We start from the raw sequence: 19,655 nt of genomic DNA on the forward strand, positions 1-19,655 counted from the left end.
TTCCGCATATGGCGATTCTGCTTATTGGCATATAAATGTGCATTGACACGTATTGAATGCCCTTTGAGATTTGTCTAGCTAAGGTAATTGTTTGGCCTGCATCAGACATACTCATTCTTTTCATGAGATTTTTTTCCCCTCATGAACAGTGGCATACATTTAAAGGATGGCAGAGCCATTGCTGTAATTTAAATGGAACAAGAAGGACTCTTGTTGAAGATAACTGGTTCACAGGAAGTTTGAAGTGGTGATCTTAACCAAACCAAGCTATCAGTACATCAACTTTTATAGACTATCGTGATAAAAAAAAGTTAAAACTCAATAGTGTGTGTTTCATATGCCCTCTGACATGCCTGTGCAGAATAGCTGGCTAACCCAAGAAATCTTGCCTTACTCATTATTCCATTGTGTCTCATCTCTGCCTTTTTTTTTTTTTTTTTTTTTTTGTGAGACAGGGTCTCACTCTGTTGCCCAGGCTGGAGTGCAGTGGCGCAATCTCAGTCCACTGCAACCTCTGACTTCCATGTTCAAGCGATTCTCCTGCTCCGCTGGGACTACAGGTGCATGTCACCATGCCTGGCTAATTTTTTGTATTATTAGTAGAGACAGGGTTTCACCGTGTTAGCAAGGATGGTCTCTATCTCCTAACTTCGTGATCCACCTGCCTCGGCCTCCCAAAGTGCTGGGATTACAGGCGTGAACCACTTCACCTGGCCTCTACATTCTTTATTATTCAAACTACCTTACTTACCCAATAGATTTGAGTTCCTGCTGTGTGCTAGTACTTTGCTAGGTCAAAGGAGTGGACAGATGTGTAAGATACAATTCTGGTCCTTAAGAGATATAGATACAAACACATGTGATATACTGTGATAGATGCCGTGACAGGGTTAAACAAAATAGGAGTCCATAGGAGGTAGTTATCTCCTATGGATGAGGATTAGGCAATATCTCCTATGTAGCAAGGGTTGAAAGGATATGACAGGGAAAACTTCCTAGGAAAAGTGACAATCTGAGTGTGTATCAAATAGGCAAGGAATAAAGTTACAGGTTGCAGATAGAGAGGTCTTTTTAGACAAAGAGAAACACCATGCATAAAGGATGGAGGTAGGAAAGTCCACATGTGTGTACTAACTGTGAGTGGTTCTATGGTGCATTAGGTACCAGTGGGGGGTTAGCTGGAAATAAGGTGGAAAATAAAAAAGAGCATCAAGATGCCTGTGTACTACATAAAGGAGATTTGACTGCATCTTTCAAATGACGGAAGACAGTTCTTAAATTAACATTCTAGAAAGATTCTCTGACTGTAATGTAGAAAATACTTTAGAAAAAAGCCAGGCTTGGGAGGAAGAGGTAGGCATTTAAGTATCTGTTTGAGAGTTGATTAGGACCCAAATTAAGGCTCTGATAATGGAGTCATTAAGAAGAGTAGGTAATGTGTTTGAGAAAGGAATATTGAGTGTGAAGTAAAACTGTGAAGATTGCACATGCCCTGCCTTGAGTTCCTGGGTACATAGTTGTGATGGTAACGTTCACCAATACAGAACAGACCAGGGTTGCAACAGGTGAGGAAGATGTTTAAGTTCTGTTTGTTCTTTATAAGGTTCTGTGGAAGGAGAAAGAGAAAGACTTCACTTTATATGGGGGAGACAGAGAAGGCTTCTCTTATTAGATAACATTTGAGCAGGTACATGAATGAAAGTAGAAGCAGTAGCAAATGCAGTGGACTTTAGGTGGGACGGGCTTGCCATCTTCTAAGAGCAGGAAGGCCAATATAATTGGAGCTGAGTCGGGGAGCTGGGGGAGGTGGAAATAGGGTAGATGAAATCCAACTGTGTATATGCTGTTCATGTAGGGTATTTAGATTGTGACAAGGACTTTAGATTTTACTCAGGATGGGGTAGGAACTCAACAAAGGATTTTAACATAAAACCTAATTTGTGTTTCCCCCCTCACTTCTTAGAACATGATTTATTTATTGGAATTTATATGTCTCTGGTTCTATAACATTATTTATATGTATAAATTCATGTGACCTTCACAATTAGGCTATAAAAATGTTTCATCATCATAAAGAGACTCCTTTGAGTTACCCCTTAAGTTTCACTTTTCCTTCCAGCCTTAACTTCTGCTAACCACTCATCTGTTTCTGTTCTGTATCACTATAAATGTCACTTCAAGAATGTTACATAAATGAAATCATATATGATGTTTACTTTGGAGATGGGCTTTTTTTCACTCAGTATAATCCCTATGTAATCCTTCCAAATTGTTGCATGTATCAATAGTTCATTCCTTTTTAATGCTAAAGGGTTTGCCATTATGTAAACTCTTTAGCATTATGGGTGTACCACAATTTACTTGACTTTTGAATTTCCAGCTTTGTATGGATGTACCACAATTTGACTTTTGAATTTCCAGCTTTGGGTTGTAAAAATAAAGCTGCTGTGAACAGGTTTTACAGGATTTTATGTGAAAATACATTTTCATCTCTATAGGATAAATTCCCAAGAGTGCAGTTGTTGGGTTGAGTGATAAATATATGTTTAAATAAGAAACTGCCAGACTTTCAGAGTGGCTGTACCATTTTACGTTCCCACCAGCAATATGTGAGAAATCTGTGGTTTCTCTGCATCCTCCCCAGCATTGGTATTGTCAGTATTTCTTATTTCAGCCTGTCTAATAGTATGTAGACCATTAATTTGCATATCTCTAATGGCTAATGATATTGAACATATGTTTATGTTCTTCTTTGCTGTCTCCATATCTTCTGTGGTGACGTGTGTTCAAGTCTTTTGCTCATATTCTTTTTTTTTGTTTTGTTTTCTTGTTGAGTTTAGAGAGTTCTTTATACATTCTAGATCCAAGTCCTTTGTTGAATATGTGAGTTACAAATACTTTCTCCTGGTACATGGCATGTCTACATATCCTCTTAACAGAGTCTTTTGCAGAGCAAAAAAAAAAAGAAAATTAGTTTTGATGAAGTTTATTTTATGTATTTTTTCTTATATGGATTGTGCCTTTCTTGTCAAGTTTAAGAACTCTAGCTAATCTTAGGTCTCAAAGAAAAAAGACTATTCTTCCTTTATTGAATTACTTTTGTACCTTTGTCCAAAATCAGGTTGCCATAATTGTGAGGATCTATTTCTGGATTCTCTGTTCTATTCCACTGATCTTTTTGTCTGTCCCTCCACCAGTACCACACTGTTTGATTACTATATAGTTAGGTATTGAAATTTCTCTAACTTTACTCTCCTTTTTCAGAATTGCTTTAGCTATTCTAGTTCCTTTCCATGTATGACTTAGAATCTATAAAAATGTCAGTTTCAGGGAAATTGACGTTTTTATTTTGTTGAATCTTCAGTCCATGAACATGGTATGTCTTTTATTTAATTCTTTTAATTTTTTATCAGCATTTTTTAGTTTCTAGCATAAAAATCCCATACATGTTTTGTTAGATTTATACCCAGATGTATATTTTTTGGAACAAGTGTAAGTGATACTGTGTTTTTACTTCTGATTTCCGATTGTTCATTTCTAATATATGGCAGTATGGTTGGTTGATTTCTGTGGATGGACCTTATATTCCGAGACTTCACTAAATTATCAGTTTTAGGAGGTTTATTTTGTAGATTCTTCTGGTTTTCTAATGTGCATTGCATACAGTTTTTTTAGATTTTTTTTTCTTCCCAATCTGTATGCCTTTTATTTCCTTTTCTTGTTCTACTTGCAGTGCTATTTCATAATAGTGGTAGGAGCTGACAAGCTTGTTTCTGATCTTAGTGGAAAAGCATTCAGTCCTTCACCATTAAGTGTATGTTAGCTGGAGGTTTTTTGTAAATGCTGTTTATCAAGTTAAAAAAGTTCCCTTTTTATTCCTAGTTTGTTAAGCGTTTTTATCACAAGTGGGTCTTAAAGTTTTTCAAATGCTTTTTTTCTACATTGATTGATGTGATCATATGGCTTTTCTTCTTGAAGCTGGTAACTAGTGGTAACTTCTCTTTTTAAAGATTCACTCTGACTGCTCTGTGTAGAGCAGACTTTGGAGATAGAGCAAAGATTTAAACAAGGAAACTGTATTAGAAATTATTGTCATACTCTGGATAAGAGATGATGGTGGCTGGGACCAGGATGTTAATAGGAAAGGGTGAGAAGAGATCAGATTTTGGATAGGTTTCAAACTCTGTGTGGGAAGGAATTGCTGACAAATTGGATCTGAGGCATAGAAGAGAATTCAAGCATGACAGAGATTTGTGGCCCAAGCACTTGGAGTATGGAGTTGCCATTGACTGAGTTTGGGAATGTGTTAAAGTAGCAAGTTTAGACCGAGCAGTCAGGAGCCTTTTTTCTTTTTTCTTTTTTTTTGGACATGTTAACTTTGAAATCCTTTTAGACATATAACTGGTGATACCAAGTAGGCATTTCATTCAGTATAATGGAATTCAGGCAAGAGATTCAGACTAGAAATATGAATTTGGGAGTAATCAGTGGAATTGATGTGAAAGAAGTTATAGTGGTATTTGTTGAAAACTATACCTGTAACTGCTTACTAGTTACTGTAATTTAAGATTTATTAGCAAAAAGCCAGACTCTTCTAACATGTGAAAGAACTTTGTGAAAATTTGGATTAGTTCTGCTGTGTATGTGACATGAAATGCAACAGAAATTATGTGATTGGGAGGTGATTTGGGGATGGATATTTTAATATGTACTTAATAATACTTATTTGATAAGTGGATGACTGTGATAGTGGTCATCTAATAGTGTCTTACTAACTTAGAGCTTTGTTCTAAATTTTAATAAAATAAAGTAAGTGTGTTGTGGAAAGGCTTTGACACTAAGTGCCAGATGACTTTCTGTGGCAACATTTGTCTTACAGATGAAAACAGCCAGAGAGATAAATGAAAAAATAAAGATTAAAAACAGGAATGTGAAATAGCTAGCAAGGAGAGACTTAGAGCCAGAAATAAATCAGTAAAGGGAAACAGGTCAGTCTCAGTCACAGATTTTGTAGAAAGGCATATCTTCTGAGTGCCACTCTGATAATGTTTACTTTATATTAATGTATTTTGGAAAATATATTTTAAATGCCACAAGTTTTTCTATTGTAACTGATTATTAACTCTGATAATATTTCCTCATTGGTAATTTGTATCTTTCTAGCCCTTTGCTTTATTTACCCCATTGCAAGATTGCCATGTTGTATTATAATTATCTGTTTACTTTTCAGTTTCTCCCGCTAGATTTAAGATTTTATAGCATGAGTATGATACTTGGCACTTGAGTGCTCAGTAAATATTTGTGAATGAATGGACACAGACTGCTAGAGTTTAAAGCTAGTAAACTTGATTATTTTTAAAAGTAAATGAGTTTTTGGGATTCTGGAGTACAGGTTGTGGTTGAATATCTTTCTGATGCTTCCACACAAGCATTCTACCACTAGAGATTGTACCCATGCATAGCAGCATACCCAGGGTTGGTGAGGCATACATTTTGCCTCTTGCTCTCTTTTCTCTTTTCTCTAGTGGTAATGGATATCTGCAAATTCATCTAAACTTTGGCCCAGACTTCTTGTGTTGAACGGAGTACACACTGCAAATAGTAGCCTAGACTTAGAGTTAACTCCATAATAGCATGTCTCATAGGAAATTTCTTGTGTACGTTTTAAAAAGAAGGAATGTTCATCTGCCTACCTTCTACCCAGTCCTTTTGCCCATTTTCAGGTAGATGGTAGAAGTATAGGCCAAGTTTCTTTTCAGTATTTTTATATGCCTTTTCACTTTTGAGCTTTACAAGACAGAAATACCCTTAGCCCTTGCTATTTCAATGCAGATTTAAATATTAGCAGATTAGGTATTTCTAAAACCATATATTTTTTTATTTCCAGATCTGTTGTGTGTACATACACATAAATATGTCTATATGTGTATACAGATACATATATTGTGTTAGTCCGTGGCAAGTTACTAACGTTTGTAAGAAGAGTGGCTTTCTATGGTATTGTTACCAACAAAGTCAGAATGTTTAAGTGCTCTGTTTGAAGTTTCTTGGGGAATAAGGAAAGGGAGCTGTATAAAATAATCCTTTTTCTAGTGGGACAGAACTATCTAGTTAACTAAGTCTCATATAGAAGTACCTGCTCACATGATTGTTGGGAGCATTAAATGAGGGAATACATTATAAATGATTTGACCTAGTACCTAGCACTTAGTAAATATAAACTATTAATAGAAAATTTATTGCTATAAAATTTTACAAAAATAATAAACTTTAAACTTTATAATCATTTTTGTTACAACTCTTCATTTGCCTTTCTTGATGCCATTCTTCCCTGCATTTTCTCTGCCTAATTTTTCTGACTTATTCTAAATTCTTCATCCTCCGGTCTCCTCTCTCTTGCCTGTTTTTCGTTATTCCCTACATCAGTGTCAATATCTTCTGCTGAAACTCAATACAGCATATCTCTACAAAATCTCTTGCCTTTCTTAGGGAGGAAAGTAACATGATTCAGCCAGTATTTTAGGAAGCTAGCAAAGTTTGTTACCACTGTGAAATACAGTTTAAAAACGCTTAGCCAGGCATGAAGCCTATAATACCAGCGTCTTGAAAGGCCAAGGCAAGAGGATTGCTGAAGCCAAGAGTTTGAGAACAGCCTGGGCAACATAGCAAGACCCCATCTCTACTCAAAATAAAAAGCTAGCTGGGCAGGTAAGGTACACCTGTATAGTCCACCTACTCAGTAGGCTGAGTTGAGAGAATCGCTTAAGCCCAAGAGTTTGAGGCTGCATACCTATGATTATACCACAGCACTCCAACCTGGAAAACAGAGTAAGACCTGGTCTCTTAAAAAAAAAAAAAAGAAAGAAAGAAAAGAAAAGCTTAAGAGTAGAATAAGCAGTCAAGAGATCATGGTGTTAGGTGATTGTCCAGGTGCTTAAACAAGGAATGGAGAATAGAGGTGGTGGAATAGAGAAATTTTTGTGAGAGTAATCAGTGGAATTAACAGAGAAATATATTAGTGAGTAGGAAGCATTGAGTTCAGTTTTGGACAAGATGACTTTAGGTTGCTAGCATGGTATTGTCAGGTGATTAGTTTACTTGCTCCAGCCCCACCCTTCCCTTCCCCCTCACTCACTCACTCACTGAATTCCATTGCTGTTAGTCTAAGAACTTCCCTTAGGAAAAGTAATTTTTATTTTTTTTTAGTCACAGCAGTAGAACTTGAAACGTGTGGAGAGCAATTCTCCATTTCCTACCCACATTCTCATTATCCTCTTTAGGTCCATTCCCCCAGGGAAAAAGATTAAGATATTTAGAATAATATCTACTGCCATCATTACTACCTCACTACCCCACCTCTAGGAAATTGGTAAAAAAGTTTATATATGTATTTTCATACATATATTTGAGACAAGATATTACTCTGTCACCTAGGCTGGAGGGCTTTGGTACAGTCATAGCTCACTGCAGCCTTAACTTCCTGGGTTCAGCCTTAACCTCCCACCTTAGTCTCCCAAGTAGCTGGGACTTCAGACACGAGCCACCATGCCTGTGTAATACTTTTTAAAGAATATTTTGTAGAGGCATGGTTTTGCTGTGTTGCACAGGCTAGTCTCGAACTCCTAGGCTCAAACAATCCTACTGCTTTGGCCTCCCAAACTGCTGGTATTAAAAATATGAGCCACTACACCTGGCCTAGTTTTTTAGTTTTATATCAAATAAATGAAGCAACTCGGCAGGGCTCTTTGAAGAAAAATAAAATTTTTTGAAGTGTTTGTGATTAAAATATTAATAAGCAGAGTAACACCTCATTCATCTAGTATCTTTAGTTAATAAGTATATAAGGGGACTGAAACTTACCCCTTAATCTATTTTAGAGATTTTATAATATATATCTTGTGTAGTAGATATTCATAGCTCCAAATCTATTTCTTTATAATGTTTCACATACTTTGCTGCCTTCTGAAATAGTAACACCTCCTCCCCTTTCACCCTGCCTAGTAAACCTTTTCTGGAAGATAAAAACAACTTTGTTTCAGAGCTTCAGAATGAGTCAGGAACCTCAGGTTCCAGTCCAAGGCCTGGCACTAAGTTGTTCTATGAGAACTGAATTATAGACTCTAGAACAGTGCCTGGCATATAGTAGTGCTTAACCAATATGTTTGGAATGAATCATTGTCTTGTGCTGAGTTTAGTGCTCCTTCCTTGATTTATTACTTGGAATTCATTGCTGCCTAGTAAATAAGTTTCTGGGTTCTTAATTAAAGAGGAGTATCTAGGTTCTGATAGAGGTGAACTTTAAGCATAATTTATGTCCATTTTAACTGCTTAGTGGAACTTCTGGCTTTATCTTGATGTGTTTTCTGGTACTCCCAGTTACCAAGCAGTTGATTTTCTAGTGCTTGATTTATTGGGGGCACTTGCTGAGTACTTTTTATGTGCCTACATTAATGTATATGCAGTGTTCTATGCTTAAGCACATAGCACATGTCTCCAGGGATCTTATAACTTAGATGAAGAGACACAGAAGTGGAACTATGTAAGAGAATAATTAAGTGTTGAATCATAAACCATTGACTACATTAGTAGTTCTAGGAAAAGATCCGTGTGGGCTGAAGCAGGATAAAAAGGATTCAAGTAGAAGGAGAAATTGGAATTGGTTTTGAAGAGATGGTTAAGATTTTGATAAGCCTCAAGGTGAAGACATAACATTCTAAGCAAGGGCAGTAACATAGTAAGCAAAGAAAGGAAAGTATGGGTTGAACATGTTCAGACAGGCCTGCCCAGATTCCTAAGGGTGTGGGGACTGCTGGGAAATAGAAGCAGGTGAATTTAATAGAGCAGTTTTAATCTACATGTCCCTAAAGGAATCCAGGGATAGAGTTTAGTGGGTTGCATGTATTTAGATGAGAAAACAAATGATATCTTTATATTTTGATTAACTTTGAACTGAAACTAAGCATGTCCTTTTAATAAGATTTTAAGCAGCAGACTACAGTAGTATTAGCAGTACTTATGTCTTTTATTACTAATAGAAAAAGCACAGATATTTTTAGATTACAGTTACAGGTATCTCCAAATATAATTTATGCATATTACTACTTCAGAATTATGGTTTTTATTAGACTCCTGCTAGATTTTAGTGTATTATTACTAAAGAAGCATGTGTATATCACATATAAGGTTTTTAAAAACAATTGATATCTGTGTTTCAGTGTAATTGGTTTTCTTGGTAATATTTTATGCACTTAAAACCATATTTTCAAAAACAATTAACTATATTTTAGTAAAATTGGCTTTCTTTATAATCCTAGGTATTGTATTTTATGCATTTAAAACCTTTCTGAAGGGAACTCTATAGCTTCCTCCAGACTGCCAAAGGGATTCGTGACCCCTGATCTAGTTAGTAGAACCAAACTGGAGAAGGCAATGAAAACCACACTGAGGAGTTTTAGCTGAAGTGATAAGCAGGAAAGGAGCCTTCCCAGTTTTGTTCATTTGTTTGTTTTGTTTCCATTACAGAATAAATATGTTAATGTGGAAAATGTCAAAGTTTCAACAAGTTTAGAAAAACGGCAAAACTCTTCTTAGCTCACAACTGTAGATAAACTGTTTAAAAAGATAACAGAAACTAATCTTGTAATACCACAGTCACTATCCTCCCTCTTTTATTATTTATTTGTTTATTAAATTCCTGTGCAATTGAGTGAAATACTTAAAGTGATTATATAGGAAAATTTCTCAATCTGTTGTACTATACTTACATAGCAGGTGGGAAGACTGGCAGGGAGGTAAGCAATGAGTCTGGTCATTTATATTTTAGAAGATAGGGATAGCACGGTAAATAGTAGAAGTAGAGTAAAATTGCAGAAGATGTTGGAAAGAAAAAATTATAGAACTTGGTGGTATGGGAGCTGAGATGCATGGAGTCAGGTAAGGGAGAGTATCAGGAATGGGGTGCCTACATTAGGATTCTTAGAATAATATTATACAGATTCACAATGCCTTATCTGAAACCCTGAGGCCAGCTGTGTTTTAGAGTTCAAATATTTTTGGATTTTGGAAAGGTAACATGTATATCGTATATCATACAATTTACCCGGCAAAGTCTGAGTGATCATCCTCTAATAGACACTACTGTTTCTGCAGTGAAGGTGAAAATATTCACAGTAAGTGGGCTAACTCAAGCCTATAAATAACCTGTATCAGTTCAAGTTAAATTTTTGCCACCACCAAATGAGTTTCCCTATGAAGCTTCATGGAAAAATCTTGTCCTAACTGTTTAGATCTCAGTACTGTGGAAATGACCGTGGACTGTATTGACTAATAACCAGTGAGGAGAGTTTTAGGAGTTGTATTTTGAGGAATGTTAATTACAAAATGGATGAGATTTGAAGGAATTGGGTAAAGGTAACAAAAGAGAAGAGAGAAGAGTTAAGGTAACTTCACTTTTCAGGCTGAAAAGAAAACTGCTACTTCTGACAAATGGAAAGTTGAGGGGGGAAACTAGTTTTGGAAGAGGGTAAGTTTAAACATAAGTACAATTAAGAAGAAACAACATATTTTTACTTCACATGAAAGCTTGGAAATTGTTGGAGTGTAAAATTTCCTTTTGGAGCCTAACAGACTGATGTTCAGATCTTAAATTGTTTCTGAATTGGTAACAGAAATTATCAGTTGAAAAGGTGTGCCTAAATAAGTGAGGGTTGTGACCCTACTCATGGAACTAAACCTGGAAAATAGAATTAAAAAGGTGGAGTGAGATAATTCACGCTGTAACAGGATTCTTTTCTGTATGGCTGAACCATTCCTATGGCCATATTTATTATAATGTGACTATATTTAGAGTAGTAATTGTTCAGCAGCAGTGGGAGCTGCCATGTGCCAGCCCTGTTCTAAGTGCTGTAGCAAGCAGTCCATGCTGTTTTTTGTCTTTTGGACCGGTCAGGACATCAACTCACTTGGGAAGCATTAGCACAGGTAGCAGTGTAATTTTGTTAGAACATCTAGGATATAATTAATGTATGAATATGTAAGATTGAGTAGGCTTTAACTTTTTTATCTGCCATTCTGTAATTTTTAGATTCACTTTAATAAATGGACTCATACATTGACACTGTTATATAAGTAAAATCCTTAGAAATAGGGATAAGTATTTTTTAACAGAAAAGAAGCATGGCCCAATAATTACTTTTTTTTTTTTTTTTTTTTTTTTTGAGATGGAGTCTCTGTTGCCCAGACTGGAGTGCAGTGACGCAATCTTGGCTAACTGCAACCTCCACCTCCCGGGTTCAAGTGATTCTCCTGCCTCAGCCTCCCTAGGAGCTGGGACTACAAGTGTGCACCACCAAGCCCAGCTAATTTTTGTATTTTTAGTAGACAGGGTTTTGCCGTGTTGGCAGGCTGATCTTAAACTCCTGACCTCAAGTGATCCACCCATCTGGGCCTCCCACAGCACTAGGATTACAGGTGTGAGCTACCATGCTAGCCTCAGTAATTACTCTTAAAATTCATTTAATTGCTTTGTTTGTTTCATATAAATGTATGCATTTATTTTACGATTCATAAGTAATAAGGCGAATTTTTTGTATTTTATTCAGATTCTACTGATACTATTTTGAACTTTGTTTTTCTTCTGTTAAATAAGGGTGTTGGACTAGATAATGTATAAGGCTCCTTTCAACATCAGATCTATGATTTGGAATTTTAAGTTTCATCAAATAAAATAAAATAAAAAGCTTAAACTACAGTTTAAAGGAGATGTTCCTTAGAGTATGCTTTGAGTATGAGATGCCAGAGGAACAAGTGAGAGAATGAATGTTATAACTTTGCACCTATGTCTTTTTGGCAAACATTAAGAAGAGGCATAGAAATAAGAAGCCTAAGAAACTAGAATGCACAGTGTTGCCCGGAAGAGAAGTTTTCAGAAGAAAATTATCAGTAATGTTGAGTTAGTACAATAAAGAAGAAAGCTTGGACATGAGGTTAGAAAGCTACAGATACATTTCTGGTTTTAACTCTGCCGCTTATTGGAGTTTTGATAATTAGTAAAAATTACTTAACACATTTTTTTTAAAGAGTGAAGGCAGATTCATTATAATTTGTAGATAACATTGAATAGCTGGAAAAGCCAAGAGAATCAACTGAAATATTACTGTCAGTAATGAGATTTCAGTATGATGGCTAGTTATAAAATTTTAAAAAGTAATGGTTTATCTGAAGTGATTTTTTTTCCTAGATGTTCTTTAAACTGAAAGCCCATCCATATGGGTTACTAAATGGAAATCCTTAAACTTAAATACCCTTTCCCCTTCTTTCTAAGGAGTATAGTAATTCAAATCTTATCATCTAAGTTTTAGTATATTTTGAATAAGACACTTCCATGTTAACTTTTTAAAACTATTTTAAAATAAAGTTGTGGCAGAGAACACATTTAGAATGACTATAAGGAAATCATTTTTTAAAATTCCTTGTGGTTTGTGATACTTGCTGTATTACTTGGTAGTGTTAGAGAGGGTGTAATCTGATCTTTGAACCATATTTGGTAAATAATAATTTTGTGTGAAACCCACTGTTCTATCAGTAAGAGGAAAATTATTGCCCATATATAAGGCTTTTTTTTTTTAACCTTAAAACATTTTCTGACTTAAAGACCAAGTTATATCATGCATTGATTGCTTTTGTTTTTTTTTATTAAAAAGCATTAGACCAGAGCTATATGTAACTTTTTAACAAGAGGTATGTTGACAGAAGTATTTTCTACTTTACTTGAAGAAGAATTATTTTTATATATTGTTATATCTTTATTTATCATCAGCTCTCAAAATTGACCTCTCTCATATACTCACTTTGTGGCTATTCTGGAAGATAATTAGTTACATGTCTTAGAATATGATGTAGATGAATTATTTAAACCTAAATCCTATTACCTAGTTGTTGCTTTAGCATTTGTGAAAATGAAAACTTTAAGTATACCCACATGTTTAGAACAAGAAAATATGTTTCATTTTTTAATAATGCAGAAAAATATACTGAATGCCTTTATGTGCCACACTGTTAGTTAGGTTCTTTACATACACTTTAGCTCAATCTCATGACATTAGGGGTGGGTAGTGATATCCCATTTAATAGAAGGGAGATTTCTGCAGTTTAAATTTAATGCTGTTCTGAAGTCAGATCTGAACTTAGACTTCTCTCTTTCAGAATTTTTTTGTCCTACAATGTGCCTTTACAAAAGATGGAAGATTTACATGTTTCACAAAACATTTTTGCATTTTATATTGTTAGTTACTGGAAATGCAGGGAGTTCAGTTTTTGGATTTTTGTCTTCACTACTTTTTTTTGGCCTGTTACAATTTTCACAATATCTATGATCATTTGAGAGCAGCAGAAAATTCTGTTTTGACTCCTGTGGGCTTAGTTTCATAGAGAAATTCCTAAGGGTACCAGCCTAACAAGCATAAGGACATCATTTCCAGGCTTTAATAATCAAAATAGTACAACATTCTACCATTCGTAATATCCTATCATTTCTGTAACCTTCGTAGTTGCAAGTTTGTTCTTGGTTTTTGTTTTATATGGGCCTAACAAAAAATTAAAAAAAAAATCATTGAATCTATTTTGGTAATGGAAAAAAAGATTTTCCAGTGTGGTTAAGAACCACATCTTATGAGCTGTTCTTTGCCTCTCTCTTTAAGAATTACCAAGTATTTTTAAAAATTGGAACTTGACATTCAGTTCATTGCTTGGATATATCTTAAAGCATTTCTTAAGAAACCTCTGAGAATTGATCATAGGAAATTGGGGGAGCAGTTAGAAGATGATTGGAAATATGATAGTGAAAGGGAAGAGCAAAATGACCTGAAAATGAGGACTTTACAATTCCAGTTTTAGATTTTGTTGTTGTTTTTCTCTTTCTGTTAGAGTTACTCTGTGGTCTCCTGTTGGACAGTCTGTTGCTAAAAGCCATTCGAGATTTTAAACAAACTACTGTTTTGAGTTTCTGGAATTGAGAGTCCAGAATAGGGTTTGGTAGGTTAAAAGAATGACTTAACTGAAGTAAACAGCATCCTTTGATAACTTGCAATTTAAGGGACCCATTTTCCCTTCAGAATATTTTATGTGAGAGACTTTGGGGACTACCTTACTGCTATTACATCTCATAATGTTATCTGGTCACATTTCTTGTTCTGCCTACCTTTAGTTTACTCTAGTTTCTCTTCTGCTTTCAAGGCTCCAGACCCAGTTCCTGGACCTGCCCTGGAAAAGAAGTATCCCGTAGAGATGAGCTCACTGCAGTTACTTAATTAACAATTTGTAAGCTGCAAAAATGGCAATGGGCCAACCAAGAACAGCTACAGTTTGAATTTTTCTATTTCCAGGTATGCTAAAGTCCATGGCACCAGTCAAGCTTAGCCTGTGTAACTGCCTTATTATTAAATCTATAGTAACTAAAACTTGACTTTCAAAACTTATAGTCATCTTGCTTTAAAGTATAGTAACATCTCTAACATCTAGGTAATGTGCGGCTAGTATTGAGTTTAACAAATCCTTTGCTTGAATATTTCTAATTTAACTTGTTTGCTAGTAATAAATAGCAAACTAATACAAACATATTTTAAGAAAAGTAAATTTGAAATGCTATTGAGTGAAGCCCTCAAAAAAATTGAAAAACAAACATTGAAAGACAAACAACAAAACTGCCTTCCTTTAAAAGGTTACATTGAATACAAGCAGTATAAGGAATTCAGTTAATGAAACTACTTCCCTCTTCCTGAGATCTTCAACTGTTCTACCCTACTTATGCCTTTACCTAAAGAGTTAATATATTCTTACATGGCGAAACCCCATCTTCACTAAAAATACAAAAAAGTTAGCCAGCTGTGGTGGCATGTGCCTGTAGTCTCAGCTACTTGGGAACCTGAAGCACAAGAATCACTTGAACTCGGGGAGTCAGAGGTTGCGGTGAGCTGAGACTGTGCCACTGCACTCCAGCCTGGGCAACAGAGTAAGACTCTGTCTCCAAAAAAAAAAAAAAAAAAAAGTTAATACATTCTTCAATAATTGGAAATTATAAGTAATATTTCTGGATAGAACCTAGCAATGTATTATAGTACTTTACCTGAAGAATTTAATTATATTTTTAAACTAAGTGTATAACTAACATTTGCTTTTTTTTTTTTTACTTAATTACCCAAAAGAAGCCAGCCAAGGAAGTTATAAATAGTCGAAATCATCCTGGAGTATAACAGCAAAACCAGAAACTGAGGTTTCCTAATGCCTTAGATTTTTAACCAAGAGAAAGCTACTCATGAATGGCTAGAGGGCTAAGATCAGTTAGCTTTTAAGGATATTTATTGATTTTACCAATTTATATAGACCTAGAAACAGAATTAATCCTTGAAAGATGAGTTTATTTACTAAATGGGTAGATAATCATATATGTCTTTTGATTTTAAAGTTCAGTTCATCTAGGTTAGAGATTACCCAAAATTGGAGAGGAATTTTGTATCCCAATTGTGAATTTAAAAGGCAATCCTAATATTCTAGCATGTGCTTAACTCCTTCCTTTTATCCCTTTCTGCAGTATTAATGCATAATGAATTTAATGTCTGGCGATATATAGTCAGCATTAGGTCACTGATTATGTGCCACATTGTTTGTTTGGTGTTGAAAGAATTATGTGTCACTGAGTGTTGAATTAGAGCTGTAAAGGGAGCTACTAGTTAGAGTCATTATCACTGTTACGTGAATTGAAGTGGAAATTAAAGAAGGAATTACATATGAATATCAAGTCTTGATAGTTATTTTCAGTGGTGCTATTAGTAATGGTGAAATTTTTCTCCATTATTCAATGTAAATTGTGTGTAAAACAGTATGCTAGACACAGCAAGGATGTAGAAATGAGTAATCCTTGTTTTAGTGAGCTTATAGACAAGTAATATGAAAGTATCGTAATAGAAATGCATACAACATAAGAGTACTGGAGAGAACCAACTTTGTGGAGAAGGTAATGTTTCTACTGAACCATGAAGGATAGATAGAATTCTTTAGAGAAAGTGGCAAGAGTATTTTTTAAGTAATGGAGATGAAAGTATATGATATATTAGAAATTGTGAGCAGTGCAATGTGCATAGAGAGAGGTATGATGGGAGATGAAGCTATGTCATGTTTTTGAACGTCAAAAAAAGAGTTTGGACTTCAGTAGTCAATGGGAATCCATTGAAGATTTCTTAGAACTTGTACGTGTTAAGTCAGTGACTCTTTTGAAAAACTGACTACCATATAGTGTGAGGGTTGAGTTGATGAAGTTAGAGATTAGGCAGTAGTAATGCCTAATAAAGGACTAAACTTTATTTGTCAGGTATTGTGTAAAGAGTTTTACCTGCAGTTTCTCACTTAATCCTCACTACAGGAATATTTTAAGCAGTAATTGAAATAATACATGTTTAAGGTATTTAGCACAGGACTTAGCTCATAGTAAGTATAGAACCAAAGCGATTATACTCCGGGCTCAGAGGAAACGGTGTGTCTTGTCCACCTTTGTGTATGATAGTGCAGTAACTTTCCATAATGGTATTATGTTTATTGGGGGACTCTTACATTTAATAGTAACAATAAACCTACTTATTTTTCTACCACCCCTTACCTCTTTCCTTTAATTAATTAAACCATCTCATTGATGGATGTGTAATACTTAGTCAGTTTGAGTGCTTGAATAATAAATAGTTCACCTTGAGTTAGCCTTTGGTTAAAAAAAAAAAAAGTTACCTGGCTTCTTTGTTTTAACCAAGGATTACAAATTACGAGACTAAGCTTAGACACGGTTAATCATGGATGGACCTACAGATACAAATTCATAAGTGACATTTAAATTAAAAATTAACTGTAAATTTCATCTATTAAGCATCTTGATAATTGGTAAGTGCTGCAGCTGTTAACTGCACTCAATAACAGTTTCAGCATAGACCATACAGGTTTTGAGTTATTTGAAAGTACCTGTGGTTGGCTAATTCAGGTACTTTAAAATAACTCATTCTGTTCTACTCTTACTCTGTCTGCATATCAGAATACAAGTCATGTTATGGGGAAATACATAAGGAATCACTTTAGTAATGCATGAATATGTATTATGAAAATTAGGACAAATGACTAAACCTCCTTGGACTACCTTCCATCCATGTGTCCTCCTACTTAGCCTCCTCTCCAAAATAATTAGTGTGTGTATACTTTCAGAATCTTTCCTATACAATCATATAAAAATATCTGTTTCAAATATGTCTATTTTCAGCATCATAGGAAAGGACAAAACAATTTTAAATAAAATACATCTTTGTATCTTTATTTTTACACAAAGGGTATTATATATGGAATCTGCATTTTTTTTTCAATCAATGTCTTATAGGTCCATATAATTATTTGGACATATTTGTCCATATAATTATTTGGATATCATACTCCACTAAAACAACAACAACAAAGCTGCATGATGTTTCTTAGTGTGGCTATGCAATAATGTACTGATTTACTTATTTATTCCCCTTAGATGGGCATTGAGGTTTTTAGAGGCACACAGTGGGGTGACCGTCCTTGTATACTCCACTTTAAAAACGTGTTTTTTTCTAGATTAGATATTTTAATTCATAATAGCTGGTTAGATAAGAAGAGAGGGAGGAAGGGATGGATGGATAGAAAGCTAGAACTCTGGTACTTGATTAGTAGTAACAAATATCCATGTACACCTTGTCGAATTTGAGACCTTAATTATCACACTAATTATCACACTCCTAGTGCTATTGCGCATGCACACATACCATCTCCCTTAGCAACTAGCAAGTATTCCACTATGGGAAAAATTCAGCTGAGGGCCATGATATTAGAAAGAAAATGAGCAGGCTGGGCACCGTGGCTCACGCCTATAATCCCAACACTTGGAGACAATGGCTTGAACCCAGGAGGAATTCAAGAATGGCATTCTAGGAGAATGGCTTGAACCCGGGAAGCAGAAGTTGCAGTGAGCCGAGATTGCACCATTGTACTTTAGACTGGGCGACAGAGCGAGACTCCATCTCAAAAAAAAAGAAAGAAAATGGGCAGAATTATATGAGATGAACAGAAAAAACAATGGGACCAAGTAAGGGATTGAAACTACACATGGGGATCCAGTTGGTTTTTTTTTTTAATACACGCACACACACACAGTTTCACTTTCATTGCCCAGGTCACTGCAACCTCTGCCTCTGGGTTCAAGCGATTCCTGCCTGTCTCAGCCTCCTGAGTAGCTGGGATTACAGGCGTCGGCCACCCTGCCCCCCTAATTTTTGTATTTTTAGTAAAGACGGGATTTCACCATGTTTGTCAGGCTGGTCTAGAACTCCTGACCTCAAGTGATCCAACCGCCTTGGCCTCCCAAAGTGCTGGGATCACAGACGTGAGCCACTGTACCCAGCCAATGATACGCCTTATAACTTTCTCTGAATCTTAAGGTGCCATTTTAAATTAATGTTTAACCAAATTATTAAAATTTCTACACATTATTGAGTTAATTGGTTTGTTATAAATGTTTATGGTTGGTGTAGGATGAAAATTGGTTCTTTCAAGTGCTTTTACTCTTTCTCCTTGTACTCTTTTACCCACAAATAGGAACTTGTTACCATACTTAGCTCCTGTTTTCTTTTATAGATGATATTTATGCATAGGATAGATTATCCAAAAATTAGAGTGAAAGAGGGCAATGAATGATAACGTATTGGAAAACAATAATGAGATATGAATTGTAAAATACACAAAAGGTAGTCAATTATATAATATGTTTTGATGAAGTATAACCATTCTATCTTAGATTTATTGCACTTTTCTTGATCCTTAGAAAATGTAGTACCTACCACAAAACCACAATACGTAAATTGCCAAGTGTGGCCAACTTGCACATTCCTTTTAGAAGAACTTATAACTGCTTAGCCTGTTAACCATCAGAAGTTGTCAGCATTCATGCCTTGAGGCAATGCATTAAATGAGAAAATTGAGAAATTTTCTCTTTAAGAGGAATTATGCTACTTTATTAATGTTTGTTGTTATTCTTTGGAAAGTAAATTATAGGCTTACAAAGTTAAGAAATCTAGTTTTTCGTAACATAATCATTTGCTCCCTTTAAAATTTAAATCACCACATAATAGCTAACTTAAAATAAGTAGCATTTGGCTTCTATTATTTTTGCAGATAACTTATTATCTGTGTGGAATGATTTAGTATTATAACTTCTGTGATAAAGTTTTATGGTAAAGATTGATTGTAGTTATCCTATTTTTATCATAAATGGAGATAGTAAAGTTTGCTTTGCCTTGATAGAATTGTAACATCATGCTCTAAGAAATATAATTCCAGTGATTTACTATATAAAGTAAGCTTTAAAACTTTATGTTAATATTTGTAAATTATTTTAAAGTTAATTAAATGTGAAGTGCACTAAGTACTTCCTAACCTGGTATATCATATGATACTTGTGTAATGTGTCATAACGTAAAAGATACTTAAATCGTTTATGTACTTAGGTAATATGATTCTTTATGTTTAATTTTTGAAATCCTCATTGAAGTCAAAAGCTTTTAAAATTTGCTTTAATTTAAAAAATTATAGCATCATTCAGCTATTCTGAC

The 19,655-nt window shown here is 34.9% G+C and overlaps 1 protein-coding gene across 9 annotated transcripts in view; it reads left to right on the top strand.

Moving 5' to 3' along the window:
* Positions 1-19,655, top strand: part of TAB2 (TGF-beta activated kinase 1 (MAP3K7) binding protein 2) — a 96,759-nt gene that overhangs the window by 10,965 nt on the left and 66,139 nt on the right. For 5 of the 9 annotated variants that reach the window (XM_035296931.3, XM_078370281.1, XM_078370282.1 and 2 more), the window contains exon 2: positions 14,233-14,381. The exons of the other annotated variants lie outside the window; for them this stretch is intronic. The gene's annotated coding sequence lies outside the window, so the exon portion shown is untranslated. The remainder of the gene's footprint in view (positions 1-14,232; positions 14,382-19,655) is intronic. 9 annotated transcript variants of the gene reach the window in all.

Source organism: Callithrix jacchus, chromosome 4 (genome assembly GCF_049354715.1).
Source record: "Callithrix jacchus isolate 240 chromosome 4, calJac240_pri, whole genome shotgun sequence".
NCBI classification, from domain to species: domain Eukaryota; kingdom Metazoa; phylum Chordata; class Mammalia; order Primates; family Cebidae; genus Callithrix; species Callithrix jacchus.